This window comes from Ranitomeya imitator, chromosome 3 (assembly GCF_032444005.1).
Source record: "Ranitomeya imitator isolate aRanImi1 chromosome 3, aRanImi1.pri, whole genome shotgun sequence".
Lineage (NCBI taxonomy): Eukaryota > Metazoa > Chordata > Amphibia > Anura > Dendrobatidae > Ranitomeya > Ranitomeya imitator.
Window position 1 is genome coordinate 744,691,724 of NC_091284.1, and position 22,879 is coordinate 744,714,602.

At 43.5% G+C, this 22,879-nt stretch overlaps 1 long non-coding RNA gene across 1 annotated transcript; it reads right to left on the bottom strand.

Moving 5' to 3' along the window:
* Nucleotides 1–151: 151 nt before the first annotated feature.
* On the bottom strand, nt 152–22,205 carry LOC138672336 (uncharacterized). The gene is made up of 3 exons (XR_011319716.1): nt 22,034–22,205; nt 1,616–1,764; nt 152–1,525 (listed from the first exon to the last, which is right to left on the bottom strand). It is a non-coding gene; the product is annotated as an uncharacterized lncRNA (long non-coding RNA).
* Nucleotides 22,206–22,879: the final 674 nt, after the last annotated feature.

Here is a 22,879-nt window from a genome sequence, read left to right on the forward strand (position 1 = left end):
AAGAATGACTCTGAACACCTTTGACTGGCTATTGGAGGAGCTTTGGCCAGGCATTACTTTATGAAACACCCGTTTTCACCAATGTACTTCTGCAGAAGAACGACAGCTGCTTACCCTGAGGTAAAGTTATAAACCAAGTCATGTTGCTTTATTATTTTATTACTGTTTATAGTACAGAATATAGTTAATTAGGTAAACTTCTTTTGTAACTCACATCATGCCTATTGTGTAATTAATCACAAATGTTTGGTCGGTGGGTTATGAACAGTGAAATGGGTGTTCCACCACCAAGGAACCTTCTTGGCTCAACTGGTGAACCGGTCCTATTTGTCATCATGGTTAATGAGGCCTTTTCACTCACACGCCATTTGATGAGGCCTTATCCCATGGCCTTACTGGGGACATCATATTTTCAATTACAGGTTTACTAGGGCATGGCGTCTAGTCAAATTGGCAGTTGCATTTTGACAGCTAAATGGAGGGTATTGCTTAGTTTCCTCCAATTAAGCAAACAAAATGTCAATGGTGTCATTAAGACCTGTGTAATACTACACAATTTTACCTGCATCCACGATTCGACTGGGTCTGTGGATGCTGATGGAGGATTAGCCAACAATCCTGGTCCAGTAGCAAAGGTTTTGGGCAGACGCTGGGATCCTCCTTGCCTCAGAGTCCTCACAGATTATTTTCTGAAGCCTGAAGGGTCCACACCATGGCAAGGTCATTTTGTGGTGTGATGTTTGCACTATATGTTTATTTTGTATGTTCCTTAAAAGCCAAAATGTGTGAACATGTGTGTATGTTTTATTTTTGTGCCATATCTACAAAACAATGGAAATTATCTTTATTTAGAATTACCATACAACTTTAACTTAACATAAGCCTTAACTCAGGCAAGATGCTTGCTAACACCAAAAAAATTGTTTTTCCAAATGTTATGTACACTACTTTTACAAATGACAACATGAGGGAGGGGAGGGGGAGGACTGGCAGAAAAGTTAGGTTGGGTAGAATGATGAGGGGAGCCTAGGTATGGCAACATAGATGGGTGTGGGTTGAAAGAGGGATGGTATTGGAGTTGGCAGGGTGCATAGATTCCATGACCATTAAGTCCAAAGGTAGGATCCTGGTGTGATTCCCTGGGTCATCCTTGGCTTCTATGTCCCACATTGTTGGTATGGGTGGAGGGTTCCATGAAGCTATCCTTTCACTGAGCCAGAAAAATGTTGCTGCTCAGACTGGGCAGCATGGTAACCATACAGTCCATAAGATGGTGTGATTGGTGGTGTTGGTGATGCTGCTGCTGCTGTTGGGGCTGCTGGTGGTGGTGCTGATGCTGGTGGTGCAAGATAGATAGTAGATTACTCGACTATCTACTTTGCGCCATGTGAATTTGGTGAGGGCCTCCCTCCTTCGCTGGAGTCTGGGTATGGGTGATGCTTGGGGGATGTGTCAAGAAACAAGGTGGGGCTACTACTCCCATCCTGCTCCTCTTGCTAGTGCTTTGTTGAGGTTCCGCTGATGGCTGTGGAAAATTAAAGAAAAATTTATTATAAAAAAAGAAATCCAACAAAATCACTTTTTACCTTGTAAATTGGCAGAGCCTTGAACTTACGGTCTTAAATCCATGAAGGGGGCATGGAAATTCAAGCGATCCATGTACAGATAGGGTCTCTTCTTTGGGGCCTCATCTCCCTTTTTCCTTGCTACTGCGGCTCCCTTCTCTGCTGATCTTGGCAGCTGTGCCATCTGCTTGTGAAATCACTGCAATGGGGATAAATTTTAGTTTAAAATATAATTTAATAAAGAAAAAAAAAGGGAAAATTAAGTTTTGAATATATAACTGAAGCATTATGCTGCATGGGGCAATAGGTAAAAAGGTAAGGAAAAATAACCAAAAACAAAAATCGAAAAATACTTATTAATCTACATTTGTACATCACATGTACTATCCTCATATTGTGGATATAATTGTCAACAAATGTATGTCCTGGCCTTTCCTTCTTCATTTTGTCGGCATATCCCGAGTATGGGGTCCTATAGCTCTGGGCACTCCTGGACCAGCACCAGCAGTATTTATACATTTATCGGCATAGCCATTTGGCAAAAGATATTAAACTCCATTGAGGCTTGGTTGGCTAAACTGTAGGCTCTCAAAAGCTTAGGAGAGGGTGGTAACACTTCCCTTTGTGCCACTTCCTGCCATGGGATGATTGAATATACTTTTAATATGGGCATATGCATACAAAAGCCCCAAGGCATCATTACTCAGGTTACGTTCCCACGATCAGGAAGTAGCAGCGCTTTTTGGATGCTGCTTCCAAAGCGCTGCGTTCTAATCACGTAGGTAAATCCGCATATGTTCACTGAACAATGCAGATTTACCATATCCAATACATTCTATAGTGGAAATTTCTGTCAACACTTGGTTTTCTTTTTTTTGTGAAGCAAACAACAAATAGGGCAAAATAACTGAAAACTTCAGTGTGCATAACTAGTCACCCCCCTAAAGTCAGTACTTTGTAGAGCCTCGATTTGCAGTAATTACAGCTGCAAGTCGCTTTAGATAAGTCTCTCTGAGCTTTTCATATCTTGCGACTGGTATTTTGCCCATTCCTCAAGGTAAAATTGCTCCAGCTCCTTCAAGTTAGATGGTTTCCTCTGATGAACAGCAAGGCTGACCACAGATACTCAATTGGATTAAGGTCTGGGGTTTGACGAAGCCACTTCAAAACATTTACATGCGCTCCTTAAACCACTCGAGTTTTGTTTTAGCAGTATGATTTTGGTCATTGGCTTGTTAGAAGGTGATCCTTCGTCCCTGTCTCAAATAACTGCAGACTGACACAGGTTTTGCTCAAGCATATCCCTGTTTTTTGCATCATCCATCTTGCTCTCGACCCCAACCATTTTCCCTATCTTTGCTGCTGGAAAACATCCTCACAACATGATACTGTCACCACGTTTCACTTTGAGGATGGTGTTCTTGAGGGGATGAGTTGTTTTGGTTTGGTGCCAAAAATAGCGTTTACCTTGGTGGCCAAAAGTTCAATTTTGGTCTCATCTGAAAACAGCACCTTCCTCCATACATTAGGGGAGTCTCCCACATATCTTTTGAAAAACTCTAAACAAGGCTCCCAATTTTTGTGTGTAAGTAAAGGCTTTTTTCTGCCCACTCTTCCATAAAGGTCACCTCTATCGAGTGTACGGCTTATTGTGGCCATATGGACAGATACTCCAGTCTCTGCTTGGGAACTCTATATCTCATTCATGGTTATTATTTGTCTCTGTGCTGCCACTCTGATTAATGCACCGCTTGCCTGGGCTGAGACTTCTGGTGGGCGGCCCTGTATTGGCAGCTTTGTTGTGGTACCATGTTCTTTCCATTAGATGACAATGGATATGATGGTGCTCCGGGGGATCATCAGAGATTGGGATTTTTTTATGACCCAGCCCTGATTTGTACTTCTCAACAACTTTGTCCCTGACTAGTTTGGAGATCTCTTTGATCTTCATGGTGTTGTTTGGTTAGTTGTGCCTTTTGCTAATAGTGTTGCAGTCTCTGTGGCCTTTCAGAAAAGGTGTGTATACACTGACAGACCATGTGACACTTATATTGCACACAGGTGGACTTACTTTCACTAAGTATATGACTAAGGGCTCTTACTCATATTCGAGAAAAACGGATGAGTGCAATCCGGTATAAAATCAGATTGCACTCAGACCAATGTTAATCTATGAGTGACTGTTCATCTGCATTTTTTTCTCAGCCGAAATTGGACTCAGAAAAAAATTGCAGCATGCTGTGATTGTTTTCGTACATCAGACGAGATGCACCATGCAAGTGCCGTCCGATTTTTACACACCCATGACCTTGAAAACCTGACATTTCAGCAGCCGAATACAGTAAAATCACAGCATCACCCAACAAAATAGAATAGAAAACAAAGAAAAGAGAAACAGCATCATCCAGCTCATCGATAGCGGTCTCTTGGCCAAGAAAATTGCATCATGTGAGTGCCATGACACTTGGAAGACTACGAAATTAAGTTGGTCCATCCATTCAGAAGTCAAAAGGTGGACATCCAGGCAAAATTTGGAGTCAACAAGTCAGCTCATCCCAAGGTCTATCAGTTCTGGTGCGACAAATATGGCAGTGGAGATGGCTCGTACGCTTCCTAATAGTGGTTTTTATAACCAGTAAAGGCTAAATAGACAGCATCAGAATGATCTTAAAGGGTTGTGAAGGGGCCATGGATATTGTTCCTCTCCCAGAATAATAACACCAGCCCTCAGCCGCCCCACAAATGGCGCATCCACTAGATAACCCAATTCTGGTGCTTAGCCTCGGCTCTTCCCAATAGCCAAGGTGCATTGGCAATCAGGGTAAAGATTTTGGAGTTGATGACAGCTGTAAACATCGAGCCCAGAGAATTGTAATGGAGAGGTGTCTATGAGACACCCTCATTAATAACTCTGTAGTCAAAAGTAATAAACACACAAACATAGATAAGCCAGCTGTAGGGATAATTGTGGGACCTCTAGATTATGGATTTATGACCTACCTTTGAGGATTACTTTTATTTTTATAGTAATAAATGGGTAAAGGAGGGTAATTGTCGGGGAGTGATTTTTACAATTAAAAGACTTTTCTATGTGTGTGTTTACTACTTTTGACTATAGTGTCAGTAATTTGGGTGTCAGAAAGATGCTTCTCCATAACAATCCTTTGGGTTGATATGAGCTGACATTATACAGCTGACATCAACTCTGAAACCATGCACCAGTGTAATTGGGAAGAGCCGAGGCAATTGCCAAAATTGGCTCATCTAATGGATGTGCCATTTTTGGGGCAGCTGAGGGCTGTTGTTATTAGTCTGGGAGGGGGCCAATATCCATGCCCCTTCCCAGCCCATTAAGATCAGACTGCAACTGTCTGTTTAGCCTTTGTTGGCTATTAAAAATAGGGGGAAACCCTTGTCATTTTTTTTGTCCCACCAATCTAATATATACCAGGCTATGCAGACAGCTGTGAGCTGTTATTAACCCCTTCACCCTGAATCCTGTTTTCACCTTGCTGACCAGGCCAATTTTTACAATTCTGACCATTGTCATTTTATGAGGTCATAACTTTGGAATGCTTCAACAGATCCTGTTGACTTTAAGACTGTTTTCTCGGGACATATTGTATTTTATGAAAGTGGTAAAATTTCTTTGATATGACTTGCGTTTATTTGTGAAAAAAAGAGAAATTTGGCAAAAATTGTGAAAATTTGCCAATTTTCAAACTTTTAATTTTTATGCCCTTAAATCAGTGAGTCATATTGCACAAAATAGTTAATAAACAACATTTCTCACATGTCTACTTTACATCAACACAATTTTGGAAACATAATTTTTTTTGTTAGGAAGTTATAAGGGTTAAAAAAAAGTTAACCAGCGATTTTTCATTTTCACAACAAATTTAGTAAAACCATTTTTTTTAGGGACCCCCTCACATTTGAAGTGACTTTAAAGGGCCTATATGACAGAAAATACCCAAATATGATACCATTCTAAAAACTGAGCTTCTCTAGGTACTCAAAACCACATTCAAGAATTGTATTAACCCTTCAGGTGCTTCACAGGAATTTTTAGAATGTGGAAGAAAAGGATAAACTTTACTTTTCTTTCACAAAAATTTTCCTTTAAACCTATTTTTTTTTTACTTTTGCAAGGGTAACAGGAGAGAATTGGCCATACATTTTGTTGTGCAACTTATCCTGAGTATGTGGGAAAAATCTACTGTTTGGGCACACGGCAGGGCTTGGAAGGGAAGGAGCGTGATTTCACTATTTGAAAGTAAAATTTGCTGGCATACGGAATTTGGCGGATGCCATGTCATGTTTGGAGAGCCCCTGATGTGCCTAAACAGTGGAAACCCCCCACAAGTGACACCATTTTGGAAATTAGACCTTTTAGGGAACTTATGTAGTTGTGATTGAGCAACTTTGAACCCACAGGAGCTTTACAGAAGTTCATAACGTTAAGCCGTGAAAATGAAAAAAAATCAAATTTTTCCTAGATAAATCTTTTTTAGCTTTGCATTTTTATAAGGGTAACAAGAGAAATTGCACCATACAATTTGTTGTGCAATTTCTCCTGATTATGCTGATAGCCCATATATGGGAGAATACTACTGTTTGGGTGTTCGGCAAGGCTTGGAAGGGAAGGACTGCCATTTGACTTTTTGAATGCAAAACTGGAAAAATATTTATTTAGGGATTTTTAAAAATATATACGAGTTATTTTTACACTTTATAACATTTTTCTTTTTAGTTTTTTACATTGTCCCAGAATGGAACATCAATGTATTATATCAGATCGCTGATTTGACACTCTGCACTGCAGAGTATCAGATCAGTGATGTGATAGGCATGCCAGTCTTTATTTTTTATTATGCAAAAATTTCTACATTTCCGTTTTTTCAGTCAAGATGGGGTACAGAATGTACATTAATGAGAGAAAAAATGAACCTTTTTGAATTTTCCAAATGGCTGTAATGAAACAAAGAGTGAAAAATGTTTACGGATCTGAATCTTTTCTGTACCCTATGTGTGTATATATATATATATATATATATATATATATATATATATATATATATATATATATATATATAGAATGAACAGCGAACATGACAGTGGTTGGGAATTAATGGAAATCAGCATGACAGGGTGTGTAGAATGGTACGTCATTGGATGTATTGAACTACAAGTTTCGGATTGATATGAGTTTTTTTATCAAATGTTTTAGAATAACTTTATTGGTGCAATGCCAATTTTTTGGACTGACTGACCTTCATTTCTTAAAGTAATGATGGCCGCTCGTTTTTCTTTACTTAGCTCCTTTTTTCTTGCCATAATACAAATTCTAACAGTCTATTCAGTAGGACTATCAGCTGTGTATCCACCAGACTTCTGCTCAACACAACTGATGGTCCCAACACCATTTATAAGGCAAGGAATCCCACTTATTAAACCTGACAGGGCAGACCTGTGAAGTGAAAACCATTCCCGGTGACTACCTCTGGAAGCTCATCAAGAGAATGCCAAAAGTGTGCAAAGCAGTCACAAAGCAAAAGGTGGCTACTTTTAAGAACCTAAAATATCAGACATAATTTCAGTTATTTCACACTTTTTTGTTAAGTACATAATTCCACATGTGTTAGTTCATAGTTTTGATGCCTTCAGTGTGAATGTATAATTTTCATAGTCATGAAAATACAGAAAAATCTTTAAATGAGAAGGTGTGTCCAAACTTTTGGTCTGTACTGTATTTCAGTACAGTTTTTTTTAATTTCATTAAACTGGGTGCTAAAAGGAGTCAAAAAGGTGATTGCAGGTTTAATTGTTTTGACATTTGCTGTCAAAGATTTTATTCATTTGTCATGAAGGACTGTGTTCCGTGTTTTATTATGAACCTTGTGAAAGGCTGGATTTATGTTTGAAATTATATAACCTCTCTCCCTTAGTCTTTCTTTAATAATGGAGCTTTCTAATAGAAAGGATTGATCATCAGAGCATATGCATCTAGCTCAAATAAATTCACCATGCGGAATCGCTTTGATGGTGTGCTGTCGGTGTGAACTGGAGGCTAAGAGAGTGGTATTGCCTGCATTTTCTCTTCTGAATATAGAATTATCAACCCTTTGTGAGGTAGAATTGCTGTGCAACAAGACAACCAAAAAATTAACCTGTTTAGCTGCTTGGTTGAAAGTAAAGTTTAAATTATAAAGGCTGTTGTTTAAATAATACAAAAATGGATATTGATTATGTGTTTCCCTTCCATACCAGTAGAAGGTCGTCCACGTAACGACCATACCAAACAATATTGTGGAAAAAGGGTTATCAATTGTAAAGATATGTGTTTCTTCCCACCATGCCTTGAATAAAAAAAGCTAGAGTAGGTGAAAATTTTGAGCCCATCGGGGCTCCTAGTACCAGTATATAAAATTGTCTGTCGATCATGAAAAAAATATTTTTTAGTAAATAATCCAGTGACAAAAGAATGAATTCTCTTAAATTCAGAGTATAGTTGCTGTAATAATTAATGTGGTGTTCCACGGTAATTCTGGCAAGAACATGGGGAATGGAAGAATAAAGAAAGATTAGTTACATCCAGCGTAGCAAAAACATAATCAGATTGCCAAACAAAGGATTCGAACACTCACAGAAACGTATTGGTGTCACAAAGATACCCTGGAGTTATGATGACCAGTGGCTAAAAAAATCATACAGCACTCAGACGTGTGCCATCCGATTTTTACGCACCGGTGTCCTTTGAAAAGCCGGCACTTCATGTGCCGCATACAGTAATATCAGAGTGACAGGTTAGAATAGAATAGCTATATACACATTGAATACATCGATAAATAGATGTCAGTGACACACACATACTGGTGCAACTCACAAAATTAGAATATCATCAAAAAGTTAATTTATTTCAGTTCTTAAATACAAAAAGTGAAACTCATATATTATATAGAGTCATTACAGAGTGATCTATTTCAAGTGTTTATTTCTGTTAATGTTGATTATTATGGCTTACAGCTAGAGTTGAGTGACTGTTACTTTTTTCGGATCGAGTCAAAAGTCGGGTCGGGTGAAATCGGTCGATTATTGCGAAAAGTCGGGGGCCGACTGAAACACGAAACCCAATGCAAGTCAATGGGGAATCAAAGTTGGCAGTGAGTGGAGGACAGGAAAACACCTACAGTGCCCACTGGGAGTCATTTGGCTAAAGTTGTGGGGGGGTAGGTCTGGCTCAAGAATTTCATGGGCCCAGGAAACGTGGAATACATCGGAAGAGGTAAGAATTTCAACTTTGCAAGTGCTGTGATCCTGAGCAAGCAGGGGGCCCACTCGTTGGCACTGGCACAGGGCCCCTCAGGGCCCCGGAGGTGTGTTTGACGGCAGGTGGCGCCTCCGACTGGCAGAGATACTTTTGCGTACTATGAGAGGCCCTGTGCCAGTGATGTCGCCAACGAGTATGCCCCCCACCTGATGAAGGAACCTGCACTTTCATCTGCACCTTCCTCTTTGTCCCCGTGTAAGGTGGTATGGTATGCGGGAAGGGGAACCTGACTTTCAGCAGGGTCAGATTCTGGCTGTGTAGAGTGCAAGGGGAATGTAGTGGTCTGGGTCAATGTACCAGCAGACTCATCTAGCAGTGGCTGGGCAATGGGCAGGATGAGGAGGAAACACAGATATACAGTTAGGTCCATATATATTTGGACAGAGACAATATTTTTCTAATTTTGGTTATAGACATTACCACAATGAATTTTAAACAAAACAATTCAGATGCAGTTGAAGTTCAGACTTTCAGCTTTCATTTGAGGGTATGCACATTAAAATTGGATGAAGGGTTTAGGAGTTTCAGCTCCTTAACATGTGCAACCCTGTTTTTAAAGGGACCAAAAGTAATTGGACAATTGACTCCAAGGCTATTTCATGGACAGGTGTGGGGAATCCCTTTGTTATGCCATTCTCAATTAAGCAGATAAAAGGCCTGGAGTTGATTTGAGGTGTGGTGCTTGCATTTGGAAGGTTTTGCTGTGAAGTAAACATGCGGTCAAAGGAGCTCTCCATGTAGGTGAAACAAGCCATCCTTAAGCTGCGAAAACAGAAAAAACCCATCCGAGGAATTTCAACAATGTTAGGAGTGGCAAAATCTACAATTTGGTACATCCTGAGAAAGAAAGAAAGCACTGGTGAACTCATCAATGCAAAAAGACCTGGGCGCCCACGGAAGACAACAGTGGTGGATGATCGCAGAATAATCTCCATGGTGAAGAGAAACCCCTTCACAACAGCCAACCAAGTGAACAACACTCTCCAGGAGGTCGGCGTATCAATATCCAAATCTACCATAAAGAGAAGACTGCATGAAAGTAAATACAGAGGGTTCACTGCTCGGTGCAAGCCACTCATAAGCATCAAGAATAAAAAGGCTAGACTGGACTTTGCTAAAAAAAAAATCTAAACAAGCCAGCACAGTTCTGGAATAACATTCTTTGGACAGATGAAACCAAGATCAACCTCTACCAGAATGATGGAAAGAGAAAAGTATGGCGAAGGCGTGGTGCAGCTCATGATCCAAAGCATACCACATCATCTGTAAAACACGGCGGAGGCAGTGTGATCGCTTGGGCATGCATGGCTTCCAGTGGCACTGGGTCACTAGTGTTTATTGATGATGTGACACAGGACAGAAGCAGCCGAATGAATTCTGAGGTATTCAGAGCCATACTGTGTGCTCAGATCCAGCCAAATGCAGCAAAACTGATTGGTCGTCGTTTCATACTACAGATGGACAATGACCCAAAACATAAAGCCAAAGCAACCCAGGAGTTTATTAAAGCAAAGAAGTGGAATATTCTTGAATGGCCTAGTCAGTCACCTGATCTCAACCCAATTGAGCATGCATTTCACTTGTTAAAGACTAAACATCAGACAGAAAGGCCCACAAACAAACAACAACTGAAAACTACCGCAGTGTAGGCCTGGCAGAGCATCAAAAAGGAGGAAACACAGCGTCTGGTGATGTCCACGAGTTCAAGACTTCAGGCAGTCATTGCCAACAAAGGGTTTTCAACCAAGTACTAAAAATTAACAGTTTATTTAAAATTATTGAATCTGTCCAAATACTTTTGGCCCCTTTAAAAACAGGGTGGCACATATTAAGGAGCTGAAACTCCTAAACCCTTCATCCAGTTTTAATGTGGATACCCTCAAATGAAAGCTGAAAGTCTGTACTTCAACTGCATCTGAATTGTTTTGTTTAAAATTCATTGTGGTAATGTCTATAACCAAAATTAGAAAAATATTGTCTCTGTCCAAATATATATGGACCTAACTGTAGACCCAAATAATAAAGTAGGCTAAATGCAGTTCAAAATTGGTAACAGGACTAAACAGGCGGCATTGCTTTGTTCAGTGGAGGAAAACTGTAATGAGTGGCAGACACAGTTAGTCGGCCCAAATAATAAAGTGGGCTAAATGTCTGCAAAAAAAATGTTCATAAATAAACAGGCGACATTGCTTTGCTCAGTGTCAGAAAATTGTAATGAGTATCAGACTAAGTTAGTAGGCCCAAATAATAAAGTGGGCTAAATGTCTGCCAAAAAATTGTTCATAAATAAACAGGTGGCATAGCTAGGTACAGGGGTGGGCTCCTCTGCTGAGTAGCAGACAGTGGTAGTAGGTGCAAAGTATTAACTGGTCTAAATGGAGGCCAGGGCCCCTGTGTATTTTAACTATCATCTATCATTTCAACAAATTTGTATTGGCAGTGTCATTGAAGGATTTAACAGCACAGACTACACAGTGGTGGAACAGGGAGAGGTAAGTATTGCAAGAGGTAGAGCACTGTTCGAGCTGGGGGGGAACACTCTCTTGTGGGCGGCGGTACTGGCACAGGGCCCCTCATATTACGACGGTGTGTATGAAGCTGGTTGTGCACCACCACCATCAGAGACACTTCATTGTACTATGAGGGACCCTGTGCCAGTGCCGTCACCCAAGAGTGGGCCCAACCACCTGTCCAGGCAAACGGCACTCGCACGGGTGCTTGCGCCAGGTTGTGACCACGGCCCGGTGGGGGAAGTCAGCCCATTTAGGGAGGTATAAAAATGGCCTATGGTGGACATTCAGCAGCTGCAAATGGAGTAATTGGAGAAGTCAGTAAGAGGAGGCCAAAAGCAAGACATTTTTCAGGCAAGCTACGTGTCAGCAGTGGAAGGTGGGGCAAAATAATTTGAAATCCATGATTGGTTCATTTTAATGAAGGTTTAATGAAGAGTTCGCACCCTTAGGTGCTATTGTGCTTTTGCCACTACCACCAGATGCACCACCACCACCATCAGTACCAGCTGGCAACCACCGCCCACGGACTCTTCCACCAGACTTCCTCATTTTTTGGAAAATCTAACCAAATTAACAACCATTATATGGTACTGTAAAACAAGGTAGAAGGTGTATATAAACTTGTTGAGAATTTAAATCTCCCTGACTGAACCAAAACTCAGGCCCTGTGCATAAAACAACACAATGTAAGTGGCAGAAAGTGGCTGGAAGATAGCTGGCTGATATACGACAAACTAACAGGACAGAAGTATATCCACTTTGTGAGAATTTGAATCTCACTTTTTTGGGGGGAGGCTGAACCAAAACTCAGGCCCAGTGTATAAAACAACACAATGTAAGTGGCAGAAAGTGGCTGGAAGATATATGAAAAAATACAAGGACTGTAGTACAATTTCAATCTCCTTACAATGATCTCAAGAAAAGTATGGCAGCAATAAAAAGGACTGCTGCACACAAAAGTGTGGACAAATGAACAAGATAACTGTGCAGAAAGGAGCAACAGGATTTTTGCTTTTAAAAAAGCAGTTGGTTTGCACAGCAGCGTGCAATGCAGCTATCAGGGAGCCTTATAAGACAGCCTAATAAGCTACAGAGCTGATGCACAAAAATATAGCTTCCACTGTCCCTGCAAACAAATGGTGGTGTTGGACAGTGGAAATCGCTACAGCACAAGCAGTTTGGGGGTTAATCTTCCCTCCCTAACTATATCCCTTCTTCTGATGAAGCTGTGGCAACCTCTCCCTATGCTAAGATCGGCAGAAGTAAGATGGCGGTTGGCATGCACGCCCCTTTATAGCCCCCGTGACGCCGCAGAAAGCAAAACAATGTCATGCCATTCTCTAAGATGGTGGGGACCGAGACCTATGTCATCACGCTGCCCACACTCTGCGTCCTCCTTCATTGGCTGAAAAATGGCGCTGAAAGCGTCATATGAAACGCGACTTTTGCGCGCAGATCGGCGACCTCATGGCCGATCCCACACTAGGATTGGGTTGGGTTTCATGAAACCCGACTTTGCCGAAAGTCGGCGATTTTTGAATTTGTCCGATCCGTTTTGCTCAACCCTACTTATAGGTAATGAAAACCCAGAAGTCATTTTCTTAATAAATTAGAATACTTTATAACACCAGCTCTATACATATTTTGGTCTTGATAAAACACAGTGCACCTACACCATGAGATGACATGGATACCCAATCACTGATTGTGGAAACTTCACACTAGACCTCAAGCAGCTTGGATTGTCTGTCTCTCCACTCTTCCTCCAGACTCTGTGATTTCCAAGGTCTTAGTGTGAAGTATCCACAAACAATGATGGTTTGGGGAGCCATGTCATCTGCTGGTGTAGGTCCACTGTGTTTTATGGAGACCAAAGTCAGTAAACCCGTTTACCAGGAAATTTTAGAGCACTTCATGCTTCCCTCTGCCGACAAGCTTTTTGGAGATGGAAATTTCATTCTAGAGCAAGACTTGGCACCTGTCCACACTGCCAAAAGTACCAATACCTGGTATAAAAACAGCAGTATCACGGTGCTTGATTGGCCAGCAAACACACCTGACATTAACCCCATAGAGAATCTATGGAGTATTGTCAAGAGGAAGATGAGAGACACCAGAGCCAACAATGCAGACCAGCTGAAGGCTGCTATCAAAGCAACCTGGGCTTCCATAACACCTCAGCAGTGCCACAGGCTGATCGCCTCCGCGCCACGCCATATTGATGCACTAATTGATGCAAAAGGAGCCACAGCCAAGTATTAAGTGCATTTACTGAATGTACATTTCAGTAGGCCAACATTTTGGATTTTAAAATAATTTTTTCAAGCTGGTGTTATAAAGTATTCTAATTTACTGAGAAAATGACTTCTGGATTTCATTAGCTGTAAGCCATAATCATCAACATTAACAGAAATAAACACTTGAAATAGATCACTCTGTAATAACTCTATAATACATGAGTTTCACTTTTTGTATTTAAGATCTGAAATAAATTAAATTTTTGATGATATTCTAATTTTGTGAGATGCACCTGTATGTGTGTGTCACTGACATCTATATATCTATGTATTCTATGTGTATATATCTATTGTATCTATTCTATTCTAACCTGTCACTCTGTGATTTTACTGTATGCGGTGTAGGGATTTCACTCACTCAGGTGCGACGGCTGAGACTCAGGAGGCACGTTCCTTGAAAAGTTCACAGGGTTTATTGCATCATAAACCACATGGCAAAATAACAGAAAGGAAATAGCCTTTCGCTCAGGAAAAGAAAAAACAAGTGTCCAGTCCTTCCGGCTCAGTCCTGGAGCCTTGACACACTCAGGAGGGTTCCACCTCCACACATATCTGCTGTGTAAAGCATTAGCCAGTCTTATATAGAGCTAACCACACCCAGTAACCCATCACATGATTAGCCATGTGGTCTGACATCACCACAGGTCCTGAAACACATATATATATAAGGTTATGTGCAAGAAAGAAATACTCCGGGCTACATTACAGCAACAAGGCACTTATGTGGCACATACCTCCCGTCGACTACACACCCTTTAGCCATGTTACATACCTCCCCCCTCTGCCTAAAGCCGTGGGGCTTGGCACTTTCTCCCACTAAACAAGGGATTCTTTATAGGGCATCCGCATTACCGTGCAGCTTTCCGGCCCTATGTTCCACATGGAAACTGAAGTCCTGCAGGGCTAAGAACCAACGGGTGACTCTAGCATTTCTACCCTTCGTTTCCCTCATCCACCTAAGTGGGGCATGGTCGGATATCAGTCTAAATTTACGTCCCAGCAGATAGTACCGTAATGTGTCCACTGCCCATTTTATGGCCAAGCACTCCTTCTCAACGACTGACTAGTTCTTTTCAGACGAGGACAGCTTCCTACTCAGATAGAGAACAGGATGCTCCTCCCCATGTAGTTCTTGGGAAAGGACTGCTCCCACCCCAACATCTGAGGCATCTGTCTGAAGAATAAACTCTTTCTTGAAGTTTGGGGCCTCTTTCATTTCTTGGAAGGCTGACTCTGTTTCTTCGGACCACTTAACCATTAAGGATTTTGTCCCTTTTAGCAGGTCAGTCAGAGGCGCAGCCATCGTGGCGAAGTTTGGGATGAACCTCCTGTAATATCCTACGATTCCCAGGAAGGCTTTAACTTGCTTCTTGGAAACTGGTTTTGGCCATGTTTGAATTGCCTCCACTTTACTGATTTGGGGTTTTATTTCTCCATGACCCACTATGTATCCAAGGTACTTAGCTTCTTCTTTACCCAAGGCACACTTCTTTGGGTTTATTGTAAATCCGGCCTCTCTTATAGCATCAAACACTGCTTGGACTTTCTCCAGATGACTCTCCCAGTCCGGGCTAAAGATGACGATATCATCTAGGTACGCAGCAGCGTAGGCCTTATGGGGTGCAAGGACTCTATCCATAGCCCTCTGGAAGGTCGCCGGAGCTCCCTGTAGGCCAAACGGCATCCGGACATACTGGAAGCATCCATCAGGTGTCGAAAAGGCCGTCTTCTCCTTGGCTTCCTGTGCCATGGGGATCTGCCAATACCCCTTTGTCAAATCCAAGGTGGATATATATCTGGCGTGCCCAAGCCTTTCGATGAGCTCATCAACGCGGGGCATGGGATAGGCGTCAAACTTGGAGACCTCATTCAACTTCCGATAGTCGTTGCAAAACCTCCACTCTCCATCAGGTTTTGGGACCAGGACAATTGGGCACGACCAACCGCTCTTGGATTCCTCAATGACTCCAAGCCTCAACATACGCTCCACTTCCTTGGAGATAACTTCTCGACGAGCCTCAGGAATACGATAAGGTTTCACATTCACCCGCACATGTGGCTCTGTTAGGACCTCGTGCTCTATGACCTTCGTGTATCCTGGCAATTCTGAAAACAGGTCCCTGTTTTTCTGGAGTAACTCCCGGCACTGCTGTTTCTGGGTCTTCGATAGCGTCTCTGCTATAGTAACCGCTCCAGCCTCACCTTCTGGGTTGCTTAACAATGACGGAGTTACTGTCGGCTCTCTATCTTGCCATGGCTTGATGAGGTTGACATGGTAAACTTGGAATGGTTTCCGTCTTCCTGGTTGGTGAATTTTATAATTTACCTCACCAAGTTTCTCGACAACCTCATATGGCCCTTGCCATTTGGCCAAGAACTTGCTTTCCACCGTTGGAACTAACACAAGAACTCGGTCTCCCGGATTGAACTGCCTCACTCTTGCAGACCGGTTGTAGACCCTGGCCTGAGCTTCTTGTGCTTGGAGAAGGTGTTCTTTCACGATAGGCATCACCTTTGCAATCCTCTGCTGCATCAGGGCCACATGCTCAATGACGCTTCTGTGGGGCGTGACTTCGGCTTCCCAGGTTTCCTTGGCTATATCCAGGAGTCCTCGTGGATGTCGGCCATATAGAAGCTCAAAGGGTGAGAACCCTGTGGAGGCCTGTGGAACTTCACGAATGGAAAACATCAAATAGGGTAAGAGACAATCCCAGTCTCTACCGTCTTTCTCTATAGCTTTTCTCAGCATGCTCTTCAGTGTCTTGTTAAATCTCTCAACAAGGCCATCTGACTGGGGATGGTACACCGAGGTCCTCAACTGGGAGATTTTCAGGGCTTTGCATAACTCCCTCATCACCTTGCTCATGAAAGGTGTCCCCTGGTCAGTCAGGATCTCCTTCGGCAGACCTGTCCGGGAAAAGACATGGACCAACTCGCGGGCTATACTCTTCGAGGAAGAATTTCTCAAGGGAATTGCCTCAGGATAGCGTGTGGCATAGTCCAGGATAACTAATATATACTGATGGCCCCGCGCTGATTTAACTAAGGGACCGACCAAGTCCATGGCAATTCTCTCGAACGGTACCTCAATAATGGGCAGTGGCACAAGGGGGTTCCGGAAATGAGGAGTAGGAGCAGTTAGCTGACATGTAGGGCAGGACCTGCAATAGTTCACTATTTCCCGGTGACACCCAGGCCAATAGAACCTCTGCACAACCCGTTCCTGCGTTTTTTCCACCCCTAGGTGTCCACCCAAGATGTGTGAATGGGCCATGTCCAACACTTTCCGTCTATACAGACCCGGCACTACCAACTGCTCTACCAACTCCTCCCTTATTTTCGTGACCCGGTACAACAACTCCCCACTCATCAGAAAATGGGGAAATCTTGTGTCTGCCCCCTGCTCCTGTACCACCCCATCAATAACTGTGACATTATTAAAGGCTTCCCTCAGAGTGGGGTCCCTATGTTGGGCAGTCCCAAAATTTTTACCGGTAACCTCTAACTCCAGAATGTCAGATGTAGGGGATACTTCCTCCTCATCCCCAACCAGAACACAAAAAGGAAACCTGTCTGCCTCTGGGTGTGGCGACCCCCTTCCAGGGTTCACTGGTTCCCTGCTAGGGAGCTCAGAACCTTTTCCCCACAAATCCCAAAACAAACAGAAATCCCGGCCAATAATTATAGGGTGCAACAAGTCCTGAACGACACCGACTATGTGGGACTCAGTGCCACATGCCGTTTCAATGTCCACCCTGGCCATAGGGTAGTCCTTTGCATCACCATGTATGCACCACACTCCGACCTTCTTTCCCGGGAGCAGGTGGAGAGGAAAAGTGGCCCTCACCAGGGTCACTAGGCTCCCCGAGTCTAACAGTGCCGTTACTGCTCGACCGTTCACCTTTACGGGACACGCTTGAGGTCCCTCGTTGGGCGGAGAGTTCACACTGCAGGCTGGATACGCATAGTATGAACAACGGCATCCCATGCTGCAGTCCATCTGCTCAGTGGTCTGGGAACAACCGGCAGCTATATGTCCTGGCCCGTGGCACTTCCAACAAACAATATCACCCGTAGGGACCTTGGGCACCACCTCCCCCGCCCTTTGTGACCTTGGACGCACCACCCCTTTTTGGGACTCAGCTCCCTTCTGGGACCCCCAGTACGGCATGGGCTGCCTCCCGAAGGAGCCTTCCAAACCTTGGTATCTCTCAACCAGTCCGATCAGCTCGTCGGCATTCTGGGGATCACCCTGGGCAACCCAAGACTGTATACACCTCGGGAGGGAATGGACAAACCGATCCATCATCACCCGTTCTACCATCTGTGCAGGTGTAGATGACTCTGGCTGCAGCCATTTCTGGACCAGGTGTAACAGATCAAACATTTGGGAACGAGGTGGTTTGTCCCGGTGATAGGCCCAGCAGTGAACTCGCTGTGCCCTGACAGTCAGTGTCACCCCCAAACGTGCGAGAATCTCAACTTTCAATTTGTGATACTCTTTGGCATCCTGCAAGGTCAAATCATAGTACGCCTTCTGGGGTTCTCCCGTCAGGTATGGCGCTAGTACCTCTGCCCACTGCTCTGGCGGAAGTTTTTCCCTCTCAGCGACCCTCTCAAACACCGTCAGGAAGGCCTCAACATCATCCCCGGGAGTTATTTTCTGCAATGCGCGTCTTACCGTCTTCCGGACGTGGGTGTCATCAGCCAGACCTGGGGTTGGTGCGCTCGCCTTGCCCTGGATGGCGGTTGCCAGAAGCTGCATCTGCTGCTGATGCTCCTGCTGGCTCTGCCGTTGCTCCTGCTGGCTCTGTTGTATCTGCTGCTGGCTCTGTTGTATCTGCTGCATCAACAGCCTGTTGGTCTCTTGCTGCCTTTGCTCCTGCTGTGACTGCATCTGTACCAAGTGTTTCAGCAGGTCCTCCATTTTCTCCGGCAATGCTTGCTGGCTTGCAACAGACTTGACCCAGGACATTCAAAATAGACTTACGTCTCCGCTGGGAACGCTGCCCGCATTCTCCACCAATTGTAGGGATTTCACTCACTCAGGTGCGACGGCTGAGACTCAGGAGGCAAGTTCCTTGAAAAGTTCACAGGGTTTATTGCATCATAAACCACATGGCAAAATAACAGAAAGGAAATAGCCTTTCGCTCAGGAAAAGAAAAAACAAGTGCCCAGTCCTTCCGGCTCAGTCCTGGAGCCTTGACACACTCAGGAGGGTTCCACCTCCACCACATATCTGCTGTGTAAAGCATTAGCCAGTCTTATATAGAGCTAACCACACCCAGTAACCCATCACATGATTAGCTATGTGGTCTGACATCACCACAGGTCCTGAAACACATATATATATATATAAGGTTATGTGCAAGAAAGAAATACTCCGGGCTACATTACAGCAACAAGGCACTTATGTGGCACATACCTCCCGTCGACTACACACCCTTTAGCCATGCTACAGCGGCACATGAATTGCCGGCTTTTATTCTATCTATATATCTATCATTTATATATGTGTGTGTTTTGACAAATATTTCCTTTGAAAACGTGTAAATGACAGAGAATTGCTCTATGTAAAAGCTCATGTTAAAATCGCACTGCAATTAGTGATGAGCGAAGGTGCTCGCCACTACTCGTTACTCGCCCGAGTATCACTATGCTCGGTGTACTCGGCGAGCAGCGAGCATTTCCGGGATTATTCGGCGGTAACTGGTGTCTCCACCCAGCATTTTTGGCGGACTTTAGAGACCCAATCACGCTGCAGGGATTGCCTGCCAGGCCATGAAACGCCGCAGCCATCTTTATTGAGGTTGTGCAGTGATTGGCTTGGCCGCACAGCATCATTCCGAGTATAAGAGACCTGGTGCTGCCCTGCTCGCCGCATTCTGGTCAGAATCGTGGCTTTTACAGTTAGTGTAGGTCTGCAACTGTTACATCCACAACTCCTGAGAAACTAACAGTCCTTATTAGGGCTAATTTGTGGGTCCCAATAGTGTAGCGATAGCAGGCAGGGCACAGCATATCCACATCAGTGCAAGGTGTACAGGCACTGTATGTGCGTACAGTCATGGACAAAAATTTTGAGAATGAGACAAATATTAATTTTTCCAAAGTCTACTGCTTCATTTTTTCTAATGGCAATTTGCATATACTCCTGAATGTCAGAGTGATCAGCTTAACAGCAATTACTGTACTTGCAAAGTCAATATTTTCCCAGAAAATGAACTTTAACCCCCAAAACACATTTCAACATCATTGCAGTCCTGACTTAAAAGGAGCAGGTAACATCGTTTTAGTGATTGATCCATTAACACAGGTGTGGGTGTTGATGAGGACAGGGTTGGCGATCAATCAGTCATGATTAAGTAAGAATCACATCACTGGACACTTTATAAGGAGGCTGGTGCTTGGTATCATTGTTTCTCTTCAGTTAACCATGGTTATCTCTAAAGAAACACGTGCAGCCATCATTGCACTGCACAAAAATGGCCTAACAGGGAAGCGTACCGCAGCTACAAAGATTGCACCTCAGTAAACAATCTATCGCATCATCAAGAACTTCAAGGAGAGAGCTTCCATTGTTGTCAAAAAGGCTCCAGGGCGCCCAAGAAAGACCAGCAAGCGCCAGGACCGTATCTTAAAACTGTTTCAGCTGCGGGATCGGACTACTAGCAGTGCCGAGCTTGCTCAGGAATGGCAGCAGGCTGGTGTGAGTGCTTCTGCACGTACTGTGAGGCGGAGACTCTTTGAGCAAGGCCTGGTTTCAAGGAGGGCAGCAAAGAAGCCACTTCTCTCCAGAAAAAACATCAGGGACCGACTGATATTCTGCAAAAGGTACAGGGAGTGGACTGCTGAGGACTGGGGCAAAGTCATTTTCTCTGATGAATCCCCTTTTCGATTGTTTGGGACATCTGGAAAACAGCTTATTCGGAGAAGAAGAGGTGAGCGCTACCACCAGTCTTGTCTCATGCCAACTGTAAAGCATCCTGAAACCATTCATGTGTGGGGCTGCTTCTCAGCCAAGGGAATCGGCTCACTCACAGTCTTGCATAAAAACACAGCCATGAATAAAGAATGGTACCAGAATGTCCTCCAAGTGCAACTTCTCCCAACCGTCCAAGAGCAGTTTGGCGCCCAACAATGCCTTTTCCAGCATGATGGAGCACCTTGCCATAAAGCAAAGGTGATAACTAAATGGCTCATGGAACAAAACATAGAGATTTTGGGTCCATGGCCTGGAAACTCCCCAGATCTTAATCCCATTGAGAACTTGTGGTCAATCATCAAGAGACGGGTGGACAAACAAAAACCAACAAATTCTGGCAAAATGCAAGCATTGATTATGCAAGATTGGACTGCTATCAGTCAGGATTTGGTCCAGAAGTTGATTGAGAGCATGCCAGGGAGAATTGCCGAGGTCGTGAAGAAGAAGGGTCAACACTGCAAATATTGACTTGCTGCATTAACTCATTCTAACTGGCAATATAACCTATTGGTACTCATAATATGATTGCAATTATATTTCTGTATGTGATATAAACATCAGACAAACACTAATAAAAACCAGAGGGCAGCAGATCATGTGAAAATATAATTTTGGTGTCATTCTCAAAAATTTTGGCCATGACTGTACATTGCTCCCACTGCATCCCTCCCAAAGCTCCATAACTATCTGCTGCTGCTGCTGCTTCCTTACTATATACCAAGTTGCATTTTTTTTCCCAAAAATTCACCCCCGAAAAAAAATATACAGTCTGTTCTGTCAAACTGAGGCCTGTTTAAAAATCATAGTTTGTCAGGCATACGTAGCATAGGACCAATAGAGCACAAGGAAGGTGCAAATATGTAAAAAGGTATACATTTATTGAACAGACATATTAAAACATATATACTCAAAATATTAGAAATTATAAATACATATACAGTAACACGTCATTACCCTAAATAGAGGGGTAGAACAAGATAGGCTGTGTGTAAGAGAAAAACCGATAGGGCTCACTACTAAACTAGGGTAGACACTACAATGACTGGGGATAAGGTACATTAGTACCAGGCATGCACCTGGGACTATCTCAAGTTGCTAAAAGGTAACACGAACTGCCACTATCTATGGAATATCAAGTATCAAACCACAGTAAAGATAATACATAGAGACACAGAGATATGTACAATACAGGTGACCCAGATGGTAATAATATTGAGGTCCCAGGGAAATGCCTATCCGATGATATGGCCAGGCTAATAGTCAATGCCAGAGCTAAACGGTGCCTGTAACATATATATGCAAATATAGGGATAGAGCACACCATAAAAAGCTCATGTATTACCTGTGGTCATAGTGTCTCCCCAACTAGGGGTCCCAATAGCGCACCTCAACGCGCGTTTCACTGCCCCCGCAGTTTCGTCAGGAGGTAATGGATGGCACAGTTGTCCAGCTATATATACTACTCTCCTATTGTTACGTCCTGAAATCAGCTGTGAACGGCGCGCCACCGCCATGATGCGTCGCGGAGAAAAGGGCGGCGCTCATGGAGCACGTCACACAGACACATGACCAGGTCACATGACCGGGTCCGTATCCATGCCAACGCCACGCCATGGAGAGCAGCCGCCCATCTCACCGAGAGGCAGCGCATGTGCGGTGCGCGCTCCAGCCTCTGACCCTAGGTAAACAGAGGGAGTGTCTGTACGTTGCAAGGGGGGATGGCCAGAAATAACATAGCCTCAAATTAACCACTTATGTCACAACACTGCGAACAAGGTATCCTGAAAGGGGGAGTATTGTAAAGTACATACCCCAAATACCTTACTTCTGTACCGCAGCTAAATCATACTATGGGGGTAAGCTGTACTCAGTCCTATATATGCGACAAGAACTTCAACACATGATATGTAACCTTGTTTTGCTCCACCATGCATAAAAATGTAACATAAAATACAAAGCATAATACTGGAATATACAAAATATCGGCATGATAAAGCATTTTCATCCACCAGATATAGATCTTGCAATTAATGAAGGAGGATGTTGTGGGAGATCGTCCTCAATATCACGTGCTTGTTCTTGGAGATGTTGCACATCAAGGAGAACTGAGTCAGCTGATATCCATAGTCTTAGTCCCAGATGTTACTTCTATTGCAACGGAACTGAAATCAGACATAAATATTACTTA